The sequence below is a fragment of the Macaca nemestrina genome, chromosome 1 (genome assembly GCF_043159975.1).
Source record: "Macaca nemestrina isolate mMacNem1 chromosome 1, mMacNem.hap1, whole genome shotgun sequence".
In the NCBI taxonomy this organism is placed as follows: domain Eukaryota; kingdom Metazoa; phylum Chordata; class Mammalia; order Primates; family Cercopithecidae; genus Macaca; species Macaca nemestrina.
In genome coordinates this window covers 26,663,121-26,681,756 of record NC_092125.1, presented here as the reverse complement: position 1 = coordinate 26,681,756, position 18,636 = coordinate 26,663,121, and the positions used below count along the sequence as shown (strand labels likewise).

Genomic DNA, 18,636 nt, shown 5'->3' with positions numbered 1-18,636 from the left:
ACAAATAAATACCTTGGAGTAAACAGACTGAAGGGCATCTGTATTTCTTTGTACCATCTTTGCAACTTCCTGTAAACCGATAATTATTTCAAACTAAAATTTTAAAAAGGTGTCAATTTTCCCCAAAGTGGTGTGTAGATTCTATAGGATACCACTCAAGTCCCAGCAGACATTTTTGCAGAAATTGTCAAGATGATTCCGACATTTATATGAAAATTCAAAGGACCTAGGATAGCCAATACAACTATGAAAAAGATAAAGTTGGAGGACTTATCGTACTACCTGACTTTAAAAATTATTTTAAAGCTATGATAATGAAGACGAAGTAGTGTTGTTGAAATGGTAGGCAAACAGATCAATGAAACAACATCCAGAAGTAAAACCACATATACATAGTAAATTGATTGTGGGTTTATTGTTGTTATTGTTGTTGTTGTTGTTGTTGTTTTGAGACGGAGTCTTGCTCTGTCACCCAAGCTGGAGTGCAGTCCAAAATCTCGGCTCACTGCCACCTCCACTTCCTGGGTTCAAGCGATTCTCCTGTCTCAGCCTTCTGAGTAGCTGGGATTACAGATGACCGGCACCATGCCAACCTAATTTTTGCATTTTTTAGAAGAAACGAGTTTCACCATGCTGGCCAGGCTGGTCTCGGACTCCTGACTTCAAGTAATCCACCTGCCTTGGCCTCCCAAAGTACTGGGATTACAGGTCTGAGCCACTATGCCCAGCCGTCAGTTGATTTTTGACAAAAGTGAAAAGGTAATTCAATGGAGAAAGAATAGTTTTTCCTATAAATTCTGCTGGAATAGCTGGTTATTCATATGCAAAAAAGTGAACTTAGATTCACATCTTATGGCATATACAAAAATTAACTCAAAGTGGATTATATACTTACATGTAAAACTAAAACTATAAATTCCCTATAAGAAGAAAAAGAGAAAAATTATTGTGCCCTTGGGTAAGGCAAATATTTCTTAGATATTACAGCAAAGGCACAAATCATAAAAATTTGATGATTTGAACTTGATAAAAATGAAAAACTATTACTATGTGACAAACACTATTAAAAGAATGAAGACAAGGCATAGTCGGAGAGAAAATATTTACAAGTAAAATATCTGTTAATGGTCTTGTATTCAGAATATGTAAAGAACTCTCAAAACTCAATTTTTAAAAAAAGGATGTAAAAAAGACTTGAGCAAAATTTTACCACAAAAGATACATGGATGGTAAATAAGCACATGAAATATATTCGATATCATTCATTAGTGGGGAATTACAAATTAAAACCACAGTGAGATAAGATTGCACATCTATCAGAATGGCTACAATATTAAAAACTGTTCATATCATGTGTTTGCAAGGATGTGGAAGAGCTAGAATGTGGTTGGTGGAAGCATGAAAGGGTACAGCCACTTTGGAAGAAAACTGGCAGTTTTACTCCAAGTTAAACATATACCTACCATATGTTCCAGTCATTTCACTCTCAGGTACTTAGCCAAGAGAAATGAAAACATGTATCTGGACAAAAATTTGTACATGAATATGTCCATAGCAGTTTCATTTAACAAACTGAAAATGATCCAGGCGTTTTTCAACAGGTGAGTGAATAAACAAATTGTGGCTTATTCATACATTGGAATACTTTTTAGCAATCCAAAAAGAACGAACGATTGATGCACGCACAACATGGAGGAATCTCAAAAGAATTATGCTAAGCACAAGGAGCCAGACAAAATATAGTATATGTGGTATGATTCCATTTATAGAAAAGTCTAGAAAATGCAAATGAATCTATAGTGACAGAGAGTAGATCAGTGTTAGCCTGGGAGGGGTGGGGCTGGGGAAGGCTTGGAAGATGGTATTACAAAGGGACATGAGAAAACTCAGGTGGTTGATGGTTATGTTCATGCTCTCAATGGTTGCAATGGTTTCAGGGGTGTATGTGTAAGTAAAAAATTATCAAATTGTACATTTTAAATATGTACAGTATATTTTATGTTAAGTATGCCTCAATAAAGCTGTAAAAAAAAAAAAAAGTGTGTGATGGCAAATGGACCAAAAAGACCATATAACAACAACAGACCTTGTTTTATAAAGGCAGACATTGCAAGTGCCACAAAAGGCACCTGCATCTCTCCTATTGCCTCCTGCTTCTCTCCCCTGTGGTGGAGGAAGAGTCTCTCCTTCCCTCCTGTGTTCTGGGTCCCATCCCTTTGACCTTTGAAACTTTGACCTTTAGTCTTCACACTCCTCCTGTCACCATTCTTTTACTCACCTTTCCTTATTCCCATGGGGACACAAATGTGCTCTTGGTATCTTTCTTTTTCTTTTTTCTTTTCTTTCTTTCTTTCTTTCTTTCTTTTTTTTTTTTTTTTCTGACAGAGTCTTTTTCTGTCACCCAGGCTGGAATGCAGTGGCGTGGATTATGGCTTACTGCAGCCTTGACCTCCTGGGCTCAAGCAATCCTCCCACTCCAGCACCTGACCCCAAGGAGCTGGGGCAATATGTGCATGCGACCACGCCGTGCTAATTTTTGTATTTTTTGTAGTGACAAGGTTACACCATGTTGCCAAGGCTGGTCTTGAACTCCTGGGCTCAAGTGATCTACCCACATCAGCTTGCCAAAGTGCCGGGACTACAGGCATGAGCCACCACACCTGGCCTGTTATCTTTCATTTTAAAACCAAAATAAAACTCTTCTTTATCTAAACATACTCCCCTAGGTCCTGCTCTCTATACACACCCCCTCAACAAATATACACACACACATCCACATACTGAGTTCCCCAAATCTGATTACAACACTTTTTGTAATTTCTCCCAACTTTGTGAATTTGGACATAGCATGTCTGCCACACTGTTTATTAAACTAATGAGTCGTGATAAAAGTGAATATAAAGTAGATATTCTGTTAACACACTGTTGATATGTATTAACAAATAGATCAAATAGATCTAGTTTTGAATTCTGGTTCTGGCAGAATTCAACAGTCACGGTATTAAGTGTGACTGAGTAGGTTATTTAACTCCTTTAAGAGTGTTTGCTACTTGTAGATGCATTTATGATACCCATTAAAAGTATTTCAAGACTTGGTGCGAGAATTAAGTGAAATCATGTTGTTCTGTGTGCCAGCATCCTGCCAGGAAGTCATTAGACTCGGTGGGTAGCCAACTGCTGCACTTCTGCCTGCCTGGGCACCAGAAGCTCAATCTTCCTCCACTTTCTCTCTTCCCCTTTCTTCCAATGGGGTTGCTTCTTTTGGCGTGGGATGAGTCAGCGCGGCTCAGCACCTCACACAGAGAGCTTACCTCATCTTCCTTAAACCCGCCAATCCCTCTTCAAGCCCAATAAGCATTGCTAGGCAGCATCATTAGTCCACACCCACAGTGAGAACACTCATTGGCCATGGAGCTTGGGAGCCCGGACTCACTCAGAGCTTTTCAACATTTTCTCATTCTCAGCCCCAGCTCGATGTCTGTCTCCCTACAACATTGATTTCTTTAGAGCAATTTAATATTTCCACACTTACAATAAAACTACCTTCCCTGTAGTCAATCAATATAATGGTAACATGAAATATAAATAAACAAAAATAAAATCCTACTCCTATGGCATTTATCTGTACTTTGCAATAGGGCTACTACCTAGATATTCTCTCATATTAGGCTCATTTGTTTTGTGTGTACATTTTTCCCCTGGCTGAGTAATCCTCGAGAATTAAAACAGTTTTCTAAAATTAAATCAAGTACATAATATAGTGCTCAATTTATATCTGTTCCATGGATTTTGATGATATCAACTGACAAGTCATAGACACCCAAACTACTTAGTATTCTTCTCCCGCCTCCACATCAATAAGATTTCTTTACTCATATATTTATTCTCTCTTTGGAATTACTTTCCTTTTCACTTTGATTCCAGAAGGAAGAGGCCCAACCCAGACCCTACCTCCTCCATAAGACTTTCTCTTATTGCTTCTGCTGAAGTTATTCTCTCCCTACTATGACCTTCCATGGTACTGGAATGGGATTCAAAAGATCTATATGCCAATTACTATCTGTGAGAATGTAGGCAAGATATTTACTCTCTCTGAATCTTGGTTTTCCATAACTCTAAAATGAAGATAATAACACCTATCTCACAGGGCCATTGTGAGGATCAAATGAGGTAATGTGTATGGAAGTTCTTTGTAAACTAAACTGATATAAGTAAATGAAAGGGATGATTATCTCTATTATAGCTTTTATCTAGTCTGCCTTGCATTGTAGTTACTTGTCAGTGGATCTGTCTCCTGAATTGGCTTGAGAAATCCTGGGAGAGTAAGAATGTTTTAGTCATCTCTGTAACTTCCATCGTGCCTTGCACACGTAGGTGCACGTTAGAACCTGTTGAATTGAATATGTAGCTGAATGCACTGGAACCAAGTCCTTCCTCCAGAGAAGTAAATGTCTATCACAGCATTGGTAATTCTATGGACAGCTAAAGAAATCCAAACACATTTGCTTTCTTTTTTTAATGCACCAGAAGATGATTTTCAAAGAAGAAAGGGGAAATCATTTCCTCTGATATGTGCCACATGCTCAAAGCCTGCAGAGCCAGTAACCAACACAATTCATCAAATGAGATTACAGGAATTCAGGAAACAGCAAGTCCTAATTAAGCCAAAACAACAATCCACACCAGATGCACACTCTATTTTCAAGCTATGATCTTGTATTTTATTATCCCACAGAGTTCTGGAGTCAGGACTTGTAGCAGAGGGACTGAGCTGGAAGCCAAAATAGGATGACAGTCTAGTTCTTGTGGAGGAGTCTAAGCTGGAATATCAGATGTTTGTATTCAAAGTCAGGAACATCTTCAAACCAGGGAGGGGGTAGTGCTCTTGAGTGACCAACTGCTGACTTCCTGGATTCAAACAGGGAAAAATGATGTTGAGAATTCTAAGCATTCTCTTTCTGTATAATTTCTTCAGGAGTTTTTATTTACCCCTCCTGGTAGAGTTGGGCCCTTTCTCTCTGCGTTCCCATCATTCTGTGCCCATCTCTTCTTAGCCCATAACACACTGGGAACAAAAATGGTCACTTGATCCATGTCGGGTCAACCACTCATTCTTTCTTATCAGGCTTTGAACACAGAGACTGAATTAGTCACATGGTGTTAAGATTGAAATCTCTACAGTCCCTCCAAGAGGAAATGTTGACTAGACCACAGGGTGTGACTTGAGAGGCCTGAAAGAGAGCTGTGGGCTGAAAATACACATTTGTAAGTCATCACCATATCGATGGCTAGCCATGTGGATGACATCTCCTAGGGTAAAACAGTATTAGGAGAAGAGAAGAGAGGAGACAGACAGTACAGGAGGAGGGGAGAGAGCTCAGGTTTCAGATGTACCACTTATTTATTTGGTGATGGAAAGACCTTTGATCATCCTGAGTGACTGTTTTAGTTTTTGTAAAAAATGTATTTATTTGTTCATTCATTTAGTTGACAATTTTTAAAATGCTGATTATAAGCCAGATACTGTGCAAGATGTTGGTGATACAGTGGTAAATATAACATACAGTGGTAAATATAACATAGGCTTTCTCTCTCTCTCTCTGTGTATATATATAGCACATCTTTATGATACATAAATATATTTACATATAAGTATATAAATTTATATATCAAATATATATTTACATAAATGTATATTAAATATATGTTTATATATTACATATATAATAAAGATGTGCACAATATTGGGAACACAGTGGTAAATTGTGGGCACTGCATTTTAGCAATATAATTCTTGTTGCAGTCTGATTGACAACATAGAGCAGGTGACCATTCTTGTTCCCAGTGTGTTATGGGCTAAGAAGAGATGAGCAGAGAAGGATGGGAACACAATATATTGACATATCTCTTTATCTCTCGCTCTCTCCAGGGAGAGGTTTGTGTGTGTGTGTGTGTGTGTGTGTGTGTGTGTGTGTGTGTGTGTGTGTTATGGGCTAAGCAGGGATGAGCACAGAACGGTGAGAACACAATATATCGACCTCTCTCTCTCTTCAGGCAGAGAGAGAGAGAGAGAGAGAGACAGAGAAAGAGAAAGTGTGAGTGTGTGTGTGTGTGTGTGATAAAGATAGAGGAATGCTATGATAGGGTGTGGCCAGGAGGATTTTGGTGCCCTTTTGAGAGGCAGCCATTGCAGTCCTGGGGCATCAGGAGAAGTTTCTGGAAGAATAACATTTAAGAAGAGAACTGAGGAAGACATTAAGCAGTCATTCAAGTGAAGGTTAGGAAGTGGGAGGATATAAACTGGGCGGAGGGAGCAACAAACACAAAAGCCCACAAACAAGAGAGCGCATAGCGAAATGTAAGGAATGATGAACTATTTCAGTCTGATTTAGAGAGAGGATCTGCAATGAGGAACGATGAGAGAGTCAGGTTGGGTCCAGATTATAAAGTGTCTTGTGGGTTGGTTTTAGAAGGCAACCTTTCATCTCAAAGAAAGTAAAAAGCCATGGAACAGTTTTAGTTATGGAAATTTCATTAATAGAATTGTGGTTTAGCAATAAAATTCTTGTTGCAGTGTGGAAACTGTATTGGAAATAGAAAGGCATATTAGAAAACTGTTGAAATAATCTAGATGAGGAATGAAGATGCCCTGCATCAGGATAGTGGTTTAGAGATGAAGAAAATGTTTGGATGCTAAAGACAAAAAAAAAAAAAAAAAAAAGCAGGCTATAGAAGTCACTAGGGTTCCTGGGGTGGATGGAAGTCAAGGAAAACTGGACTTCAGTAGTTAGTTGGCATTTTGATGTCACTTTAGCAATAAGAAGCAAATTAACTAAGCCACCACGATGACCTCTGACGTCTACATAGTTTTCTTTTTCCGTTTTTTTGTTTGTTTGTTTGTTTGTTTCCCAGGCTGGAGTGCAGTGGCACAGTCTCAGCTCACTGCAACCTCTGCCTCCCAGGTTCAAGCAATTCTCGTGCCTCAGCCTCCCACGTAGCTGGGATTACAGGCGTCCGCAACTACACCGGGCTGATTTTTTTTTTGTATTTTAGTAGAGACGATGTTTCACCATGTTGCCTAGGCTGGGCTCAAACTCCTGAGCTCAGGCAATCCACCCATCTCGGCCTCCCAAAATGCTAGGATTACAGGCATGAGTCACTGCGCCCAGCCGACTTCTACATAGTTGTATACATATATGTGCATGTGTATGTGCATGTATTTGCTTTAAGAAACCATCAATAATACCCTCAATTTTCAACCATAAAGACTGCAGACTTACCTACATCAGAATTTAATCTTGCTCCTTTGCACTGTTGAGAAAGAAGTTTTCCATCCTGTCTGCCATTGGTCTCTCTCTCTGTGCTTTGGACCCTTCTGCTTTATCTTCTTGTGAACAATTTCCCCTTCTCTCTCTTACATATTTAGACACTACATCTCAATTGAATCCTTTCTATTAGTGTCAAAAATGCCTAAGCCTTGCCCAGAAGAGCATACACCTCAACCCACATCCCTCTTCCAGCCTTTCTCCTTCCTCTTTCTTTGAAAAGATGGTCCAAACTCACCTCCCCCTTTCCTCCCTTCTACTCCTCACTCCTCAGCACACTTTAGTCTCATGCCCACTCCAGTCATTTTCCAGATCCAGCTCCTATTCAGCTCTCCAAAGACCTCTATATTTCTAAATTCCTCAGACATGTTTCAGTTTTCCCCTTACGTGAATGTCACAAAAACCCTTTTATTTACAAGCTATTTTTAATTGAAAAATGCAAAAGAGAAAAAAGAATAATATAAAAAGCACCCATGTAATCAACAACCAAAATGTAAAAATGCTAGCATTTTTCACATTTGCTTAGGCTATTTTTTCAAAAAATAAAACATTACCTTCTTAACATCGCAATTCCCATTTCTTCGTTCTCTCTTCAGGGGACAGGCATTTATCAGGAATTGAATATTTATCCTCCCTGTTTGTGGCCTCAGGGCCTAGCACAACGCCTGGCACATAGTAGGTACTCAACAAATATTGTTGGATACATCCATTAACGAAAAAATAGTTTATATTTCAGTGCTTTGGGGAAATAGGGAAGGTTATTAATTTTCTGAGAATCAGATGCGGGAAAAAACCCTAGGGAGAATGCCTTATGATGAAAAGGCATGTAGGATGCCTATCTGTAGGCATTTTGCTGGTGTGGTTATAAAATATTACATAGTCCAAACTTTATGCTACACACTTCCAGTGACAGCTAATATACTGCTTTATAAAATAACCCATTTCATTTCCATACACCTTGGTTGAAGAAAATATTGATTTTCAATTTGGCATCTCTTTTCAGGTATTTCCTCTGAGTATTTCCATAGTAACCACTATGCATGGCACATGCTTAGCTGAAACAGAGGATTTTTCTCCTTTCAGGTAACAGTCAAGAGGGTGGAACTTGAAAACATTTCTATAATGGAGTGGATGCATAGGAGGTAGAAAGGAAGTGAGTTAGGGAGGGATGAAGGAAGAGAGGGAAAGAGAGAGAGAAATACAGAGTACATGAGCAAGAGGTGCTAAGACCCTTCTCAGTGAAAATGAATAAAAGGAAAAGGTAAGTAAAGTTGGATTAGTTACAAAGCTTCCAAACTATATTGTTGTGTACATACCACTTACACATGCACACACATACATATACACACAGAGAGATGTATACAAGTAAGGCAAACATGCAACTGGTGGGGAAGAGTGAGATTTGAAGCTCTATACCTGCTTCTGAACCCCATGTTCTAGCAAAGCATTCTTCATGCCAGTTAGTTGCTGTGGAAATACTCTGAGAAATTCTTCACATGTCTGTGTTAGCCCTGCAAGAGAGAAATTCTGTAGTGCAAATACATATAGTCTCAAGGAGAGGTTAGAAAAGCAGAATGGCCCAGTATGATTTCATTCCATACACCCCCAAATTACTTAATGCAACACATCCAAGGAATCCCAAGAGCCACAGAAATACTTTTTTATTTTTTACTAGTTTGTAAGTAAACGGTTACCTGGCATTCTGCTAGTTTCTGCCCGGCTAGAAAATATCATCACTCTCTATACACATGTAGGAGGAAAAGTTTATGAGAAAAGAACAGACTGGAGTCAGGACACTTGTCTTCCTGTAGCAGATCTTTAACTATGTACTGTTTGACCTTGGGCAAGTAAGTTCCCTCTAGGGCCTCATTTTCTTACTTGTAAAATGAGAGGAAAGCACTAGATGATTCCAACAGATTGCATCACAGAGGAGGCTTTGGGCTGTAAATGACCAAAACATAAAATTCAAAATTTCAAAATAGCTTAAAAATACATACATGTTGGGTCATGAAATTAAAAATTCCAGAAGTGAGACTGGCTTCAGGTAAAGTTTCCTTTAGTACTTCAACAGCATCACCCAAGGACTCAGTTTTGATATCCATTTCATCTTGAGGCTGGTCCCAAGATGGCTGCCAGAATCTCAGGGCTACATGGCATCTCATGTAGCAGGAGTGTTGGCACTGGATTCCCAACAATCATTCTGAAAGTTAGTCCAATTGGACCAGCTTTGGTAAGAAACCCACCCCTTAACAATCATCATAACTGGAGGATAAAATGTGGTTATCGGCTTAACCTTGGCAATATGTGCTCTAAATAGGAAGCAGAGAGAGAATTCAGTTTTCCTGGAAATACGGGTATCTTTAAGACAGCTAGAAAGAGGGTAAGGGGACTACTGAACAGATAACCAACAAATGTCTACTCTGGGGTTTCCTCAATTCTGGCATCTTCTACTTGCTTTTTCTGCTCCAAAGGAGAAGCAAGTTGGCTTTAAGCATGAAAGAGGACACCGTTTGAAGCTCTTTGTGCTTGAAAGTTCCTATTGCCTTTGAATTTTGCCCTAACCGTGAACCTCACAGAAAACTACACAATAACTTCAGTGTAAGGTTTTTTGGTCTTTTGAAGAGTTAATGAAAATAAAACATATGCAGAAATAGGGAACACGCATATGCACACTCACACATACACACACATATAGACACACACAGACACAGACACAGACACACACACACACACACACACACACACACACACCTGTCCTGAGCATATTTCCATTCTACTGCATAGCACTTGTCCTTTCCCTGTTCTTAATTTCTTATTTTTACAGTTAATCTGCAGTTTTCCTTTATACTTTTAAAATTTGCACTAAACTTTCTAAGGATGAATAGAGACACCTTTCTCCTTCCCTTATCCCTTAAGCACATACATGCACACACACATATACACATATATTATACCAGGAAAAAGAAACCCCTATCAACAAACATGAAATTGAAGACCCCTATCAGTCACCACATTTCAGGCAGGGTAATCAAAAATCAAATTTAAAATGATCTAAATATAAGGAAATATATTATCTTATAAAGAGAAATACTGAGTTAGGATAGTTCTAGGTTAATTCAGCAGCTCAGCAATGTCATCCAGGCCTTGGATTTTTTTCTCCGTCCCCACCCTGCTTTTCCTAGAATGCTGGCATATTCTCTTAGGGTGACTCTTCTCAACTTTTCCTAGAATTCTGGTATATTCTCTTAGGTTGACTCTTCTCAGGGTACTAAGATGGCTGCCATAGCACTAGGTATCACATGATCGTGGTGAATCTAAAGACAAAAAAGAACACTTTCTCCTCCTGCTTCCTTTTTGTAAAGCAAAATAAAATCTTTTTCTGGACTACTACCTCCTTCCAAGAAGACTTCCCCTCATGTCTCTTTGACTGGAGTAGTCTTACATGCCCATTCTTAAATTAAATCCCTGGAAAGGTGATGCGCCAATCAGGTTCACTGCCTGGGAGAGGCGCTGTCTCTTCAAGCACAAAGCTGCCTGATACCTGAAGCTAATAGAATCTGCTACAAAAGATTTTCAGAAGAAAATGCTCTGGTGAAGGATGTGCAACATGAAGCCTTTCTCTAAAGCCCCACCCCTTCCCAGCAGTAGACTTTCCCTTCTGTGTCATTGGGCAGACAGGGTTACTGGTAAGCTGAAATACCAGCTTACTACAATTCCCAAAAAGAAGTACAGTAATCATTCCTGTATTAAATTTTGTTTCTCTTTTTATTACTGGCCATGGAAATGAGGGTGATTTTTATTTTTTTTTATTTTTATTTTTTAATTTTGAGACAGATTCGTCCTCTGTCACCCAGGCTGGAATGCAGTGGTTGGTGCGATCTTGGCTCACTGTAGTCTCTAACTCTCAAGCGATCCTCCCGCCTCAGCCTCCCGGGTAGCTGGGACCACAGGCATGAGCCACCACAACCGGATAATTTTTTTTATTTTTATTTTATTTTATTTTTTATTTTTATTTATTTATTTATTTATTTTTTATATACCTGAAGTTCTAGGGTACATGTGCACAACGTGAAGATTTGTTACATATGTATACATGTGCCATGTTGGTGTGCTGCACCTATTAACTCGTCATTTACATTAGGTATATCTCCTAATGCTATCCCTCCCCCACGACAGGCCCCGGTGTGTGATCCTTCCTGTGTCCAAGTGATCTCATTGTTCAGTTCCCACCTATGAGTGAGAACATGCAGTGTTTGGTTTTCTGTTCTTGCAATAGTTTGCTGAGAATGATGGTTTCCAGCTACATCCATGTCTCTACAAAGGACATGAACTCATCCTTTTTTATGGCTGCATAGTATTCCATGGTGTATATGTGCCACATTTTCTTAATCCATTCTATTGTTGATGGACATTTGGGTTGGTTCCAAGTCTTTGCTATTGTGAATAGTGCCACAATAAACATACATGTGCATGTGTCTTTATAGCAACATGATTTATAATCCTTTGGGTATATACCCAGTAATGGGATGGCTGGGTCAAATGGTATTTCTAGTTCTAGATCCTTTGAACTAGTTTACAGTTCCACCAACAGTGTAGAAGTGTTCCTATTTCTCCACATCCTCTCCAGCACCTGTTGTTTCCTGACTTTTTAATGATCGCCATTCTAACTGGTGTGAGATGGTATCTCATTGTGGTTTCGATTTGCATTTCTCTGATGGTGAGTAATGATGAGCATTTTTTCATGTGTCTGTTGGCTGCATAAATGTCTTCTTTTGAGAAGTATCTGTTCATATCCTTCACTCACTTTTTGATGGGGTTTTTTTTTCTTGTAAATTTGTTTGAGTTCTTTGTAGGTTCTGGATATTAGCCCTTTGTCAGCTGAGTAGATTGCAAAAACTTTCTCCCATTCTGTAGGTTGCCTGTTCACTCTGATGGTAGTTTCTTTTGCTGTGCAGAAGCTCTTTAGTTTAATTAGATCCCATTTGTCAGTTTTAGCTTTTGTTGCCATTGCTTTTGGTATTTTAGACATGAAGTCCTTGCCCATGCCTATGACCTGAATGGTATTGCCTAGGTTTTCTTCTAGGGTTTTCATGGTTTTAGGTCTAACATTTAAGTCTTTAATCAATCTTGAATTAATTTTTGTATAACGTGTAAGGAAGGGATCCAATTTCAGCTTTCTACATATGGCTAGCCAGTTTTCCCAGCACCATTTATTAAATAGGGAATCCTTTCCCCATTTCTTGTTTTTGTCAGGTTTGTCAAAGATCAGATGGCTGTAGATGTGTAATATTATTTCTGAGCACTCTGTTCTGTTCCATTGGTCTATATCTCTGTTTTGGTACCAGTACCATGCTAATTTTTTGCATTTTTTTTTAAGTGATGGGGTTCTCCTTTTTGCCTAGGCTGCTCTTGAACTCCTGGGCCAAGCAACCCACCTGCCTTGGCCTTCCAAAGTGTGAGGATTACAAGCATGAGCCACCATGCCCAGCCAAGGCTAAATATCTTATCATTATTGTGCCTCAATTTAATCCTCTGTAAAATTGAAATAACATTACAGCATCTACCTAATCATATGTTTTTGAAGGTTAAATGAAATGAGGTAGAAATAAATTACATGGAGATATATTAGTATTCTTTAAATATTAGTTCCTTTCTTGTATTGCCATCTTTCTTACTATCCTTCACCTATGGACCTAGAAAGAAGAGAGTCACACAGCACAAAATACATTAAAATTTTCATGTAGCTGATTTTTTTTTTCCCCAAGATGGATTCTTGCTTGTTGCCCAGGCTGGAGTTCAGCAGTGGTGTGATCTCACCTCACTGCAATTTCCGCCTCCTGGGATCAAGCAATTCTCTTGCCTCAGTCCCTGGAGTAGCTGGGATTACAGGCACTTGCCACTACGTCCGGTTAAGTTTTATATTTTTAGTAGAGATGCAGTTTCACCATGTTGGGCAGGCTGGTCTCAAACTCCTGACCTCATGATCCGGCTGCCTCAGCCTCCCAAAGTGCTGGGATTACAGGCATGAGCCACTGCACCCAGCCTGATTTTTTATTTATTTTAAATTTTGGGATACATTTATATATGAAATAAATACATGTTAGCATATTCATTTTGCTCCGTATTTGAGACTTTATAACCCCAGTCAGCCTGGATCTAGAGCTCATAACTTTGGTGCTCTACCTTTGTCTCCTAAGTCATCTGTTATTGGGGTTGTAGGAAAACTGCCCGTCTGTTGGTGACTATGTTAGAATGATATTGATTGGATAATGTGACCTATTAGAAGGTCATGAGGCGCCCTCAATTCTGTCACTTTTTTCTTAAGTCTCCCATTAGCATTTTAATTTCAGACCAATGTTTGAGTTATAGTTCTATGTATTTAGCTAGAGAAGAAAGGTTTTGCTTAAGGATCATTGAAGTTAATATTGAGGCAGAGAAGTCTTAATGGAAGAGTTAATATCTTAACTGGATTTTGAAAGATGATGAGCATTTGTTAGTAGGAGTAAAGGATAAAGGACATGCTGGGCAGAGGAAGCCGTATGTATAAAATTATGGAAGAAGAAAACATACCAAGTTTATTTAAAAAGCAACATTTTAATGCTGGAGAAGCCTGGCAGCAGATGTGACTGGAAAGAGGGAGCTCAAATGTTGAAGACCCTTTTATGCCACACTAAGGAATTTGCACTTTATTCTATCAACAATGAACAACTACTAAAAAGTTTAATTAGGGAAGAGATATGATTAGACTTATGGTTTAGCAAGATATTTCTCTCCAAAATAAAGATTTTGGGTGACTTTTTTATGTTAGTGGATAAAATAGTGGCACTACTAACCAACATTTTGTAGGAAGAAGGAAGAACAGGTTCGGAGAGGAAGATAATGAGCTACCTCAGGACATGCGGAGTTAAGATGTTTTTGGAACATCCAGGTGGAGGTCTTTGCTTACCATTGGACCAAAGAAGAGGAATGCAACCTTTAAACATTGTATAATTGTCCACTTTCCCTAAGCTCCTCCAACAATACCAATTGTTTATATTTAGAATGATTAAATAATAATTTAATAAATTATTTGATTAAATTAAATAACTTGCAATTTAATATGATAAATCAATGATTTAGAATTTAAAATTTAAAACTGTAAAAGTGCTTTGTTTATAAAGTTTAATAATAATAGCCCCTTTGGTTATTCTTTTTCTGTTTTTGAATTTATCATCCAAAAAAAGTTCAAGTAAATTAGCTAGCCAAGATTTTTCTGGACAGAAAACAGACTTACTCTCTCAGGAGATTATACTTGCTTAAGTGTTCAAAGTCTTCCTCGTTTATCAGAGATTCCATGTCCTTGCTCAATATGAAAGTGAGACAACTATTCAGTCTCTTGCTGGAAAATGCCCCACAGATGGGAGCTACGTTGATGATCTTCTGCTCTAGTAGCCACTGGTCATGAATATTGGAGAATAGCCATAGTTTTGCAGTGTCACCTTTGAATTCCTTCAAAATTCTTGGGTGAATTCCATTCAGAGTGAGTAATTTTATTTACATTAGTTTGACAATTTGATTTAGAAAATTCTGTATGTTTCCAATTTCTTTCTAAGTAAAAACCAAGTGTTACATAGACTATCTTTCTTTTTCACTTGGAATAAACATCATTTTGTGGATGGACTGTAATAGCCGGCATCCCATTAAGCTGTGCTCCATAGAACATGGAAACATGAATACAGTATTTGAACCTTGACTCTATTGCAGTAAGTCCCTGGATTAACTGCTGGCTGATACATTGCCTGGAAATGAAGAAAATCATCAAATAACCATCAGATAAGGTGACCAAGACAGTCAGACTGGAAAACAGCTAGCTCATCTTTTTTAGTAGCTCATCTAAATGACTAAACTGAATCTAATACTACAAAATCTTTTCTCGGTTAAAAGCTTAAAGGATGTCTGAAACCTGCTTATTTAAAGGTCTTTATTTATGTACTTGATGTAGAACTAATTTAGTGTTAAGTTTCAGATTATGCTTAGAAAGAGACATGTGAGGTCTTATGTGTATGCAAACTCCATTCATTCTTTCATTCATTTTATTTATTTGTCATAAATTTTATGCTATGATGTGCCATGTCCCATGTCCATGTTATGCATGCAGATAGTAAAGACAAACATGATCCTGTCTCTCAAGAAACTTAAAATAAGTTGAAGGTTGTGATACATAACATTAAGTGTCATGTTAAAATTGCTACAGATGTGAATATTAAGAAAGTATATTGCTGAGGAACAACAGAGAAATGTCAAAATCATAATGAAGGATTAGGAAAAGTTTCCTGGAGAAAGTAATCACTACACCGATTTTTATCGAATGGGTAGGTGACAGCTTCATTAACAAGGTAAGAGAGGAAATTCCAGCATGGGGAGCATTACAAACAAGGCTAATGATGTGAACATGCAGAAGTTTCTATACAACTTGCCTGGAGGGTATGTGGATGTCATAGGCGGGATGGGGTGAATTTTTGGAAAATAAAGCTATAAAGGGAGATTGGGATCAGAATATGAAGAAGTATTTAAATTTTATCCCCAAGCCATTTCTTTTGGAATTCCTCTCTGGCCCCTGTGATTGTGTCAAACCTTCTTGTAAGTGTTTATTGCACAATCAACCTTTTTTGGTGGAACTTATCCAGATGTTATTGGCGTTTACCTAAATAATTGATTACTTGATTCATGTCTTTTTTCTTCACCAGATTGTGAGTCCTCTGTAGTCCTGCTTTTTCACCTTACAAATCTTGGTATATAACATCCCCTTTGCTGTAAGCTTCATGAGGACAGAGACTCTGTTTCATTAACTTTGTATCCTAGAATTTATTACAGTACCTAGAACATGGTGAATATTCAGTAAGTGTTGACTGACTGACTGAATGTATAAATGAGTGCCAGACATGGAAGCCATTGAAAGTCCTTATGATGTGAATGATTTGCTAGATTACATCTACATTCTGGAAAAATCCTGCTGGGCGTGGCCTTGAGTGATAAGTTGGGAGAGAGTAAGATCAGAGGCAAGGAGAACAGGTGGAAATAGTGCCACTGAGAATTAATGAGAGTCTAAATCAAGTAGTGTCAGAGAGAGTAACAGAAGAAAACGAATTTATTAAGGAAAAAATAGATTTATAGATACTATAAAACTTGATATCTATAGCTTGGTATTTAACTGGATGAGGGGAACATATGACATTGAGATATTTAGGATGACTATTGCAGATTTGGTTCCCCAGGAAACAGACTCTGAGGCATAGATTAGTATGCAGGGGGTTTATGAAGGAGTGCTCCTGGAATTAACACCCGTGGATTGGAAGGGAAGCTAAGAAAAGAGAAGGAAAAGAAAGGAAGGGAAAGAAAGAGAGGAGAGGGGAAAAGAAGGAGACTCATTAATGTGGAAATAATAGTTGAAGTGAAAAGAGACAGGCAGAGAAAAATTGGATTTGAGAGAAAGGAAGGAAAAACACAATGAAATGATGTTCTCAGAAATCAAAGAAAGATAGAACTTCAGGCCGGAGGAAGCAAGTGACTATGCCTCAACGAAGTAAGATAAGAACCCCAAATTGTGTGCTGAATTTAGCAAAACTTGCTGACTTCTTCCAAAATGTATCATGGAATGAAAGGAGGAGGGGTAGGAGCTTGACTGTAGTGTGTTAAAGCTTGTATGTAGTGAGAGGCATTGCTGTGTGAAAGTAGGGTAGATTACTCTTGGGACACTTGTCTGTGAAGGGATGTGGAGTCATAGGATGGTAGCTATAAAAGGACATGGTGGTCAAATAAAGTTGTTTTTTTTTTAATTATTCCTTTTTTAAGATTGGGAAGATATGAAATGTTTTTATTCCAAAAGAAAAACGCCCATTGAAGAGTTTGAGGACATAGAAGAAGCAAATGGGAAAGCATGGGAGATAGGAAAGCATGGTATCCAAACCACAGGGAAGTGGTCTGACATGTTAGGCATGAAACTCCTTCCATAGGATGGAAAGGAATAAAGAAAGCAATGGGCACATGTATGGGATTGTGAATTTATTGTCTCAGTTTTCTCACTAAAGGGTATAGGCAGAAATGTCAAATAGATCTGGAACCCCAGCAGCTAGTACTGTGCCTGACATTTATAAACACTAAATAAAGATCTACCAAGTGAATATGAGAAAGAAGAACTTGCTCTCAGCAACTCTGAAAAACTTCAACCTTTTCTTAAGATCCGCACCCCACTACCTCCTTGACATTTCTGCCTGCACCACAGGCCAGTTTCATGGGTATAAAATGTGCATTCACACAGGAACCTCTCCTTGAAACAGGTGGAATATGATTGGCTTAATGCCCGCTCTCACTTTCTTGACACTCTTAATCATTTTAGAGCATATGGTCCCACATTTTTATTTCATACTGGGTCCTGCAATTTATGTAGCTGGTCCTTCTGCCACCACAGAAGCTATATCTGTTAAGAAAGACAGATATTAAAAAATAAAAAAAAGTGAAAGAAAAGCATGATGCTCAATGGATTTTAAAAGAAAAATGGATAAACAAGGAAAAACAATAAAATGAGTGTTTCAAGTGAAGAGGTACAGAGATCTGTGAGACACACAGCAGGAAACCCTAACCTGGTACAAGAATGAGAAGGTCAACTCCAGGTGGAGGTGTGAAGAGTTGGTAGATGTTAATAAGGAGAGGTGAAAATGAGAATGTTCCCTGTAGAAGGAGAGCAAGTGGGAACATCCAGAGGCTTGAGACAGCCTTTTCTTTCAAGTTCACTATGTTTGGATAAGAGAGAGCCAAGGGAAAAGAAAAGAGATGGGGTAGAAAAATGGGTGGGAGTCCAATCATGGATACCACTGTCGAACACTTAAAAAAATTGGAAGCTCTATTCTATTAGGTTCTATATTGCTTCATAGAAGCTAGTTAACTTTAGGAAAGAATTTGAGAAGGGGTTTTGGATGTTTTAGAAAGAACACACTGGATGCTGTATCGAGTGAACAGAAGAACATCAGGATGGCAAGATGGTAAGTGTGGAGATCAGTTGTTAGGCTCTTGCCTTAGTACTGGGAATAGGAGATATAGACCCACTACGATGTGGCAGTGAGAATAGTGACAAGTGGCTAGATGTCAGATGATGTTATCTCTTCTAAGAGAGGGTCCATGTTTACTTCTGCCAAGCAGTTAAACTGCCAAGCAGTTAATTCAATCCTGAGTTGAGATGACTTGAAGGTATATTTCAATCTTTGTGAAATCATATCTGGCCTAGCCCTGCAGAAGTCCAGCTAAAATTCTGGAGTATATTTATCAGAGTCCCTCC

The 18,636-nt window shown here is 38.5% G+C and overlaps 1 long non-coding RNA gene across 2 annotated transcripts in view; it reads left to right on the top strand.

Moving 5' to 3' along the window:
• Nucleotides 1-18,636, top strand: part of LOC105493016 (uncharacterized) — a 129,800-nt gene that overhangs the window by 90,607 nt on the left and 20,557 nt on the right. The window contains exon 4 of one of the 2 annotated variants that reach the window (XR_011610907.1): nt 8,329-8,408. The exons of the other annotated variant lie outside the window; for it this stretch is intronic. This is a non-coding gene — a long non-coding RNA (uncharacterized lncRNA). The remainder of the gene's footprint in view (nt 1-8,328; nt 8,409-18,636) is intronic. 2 annotated transcript variants of the gene reach the window in all.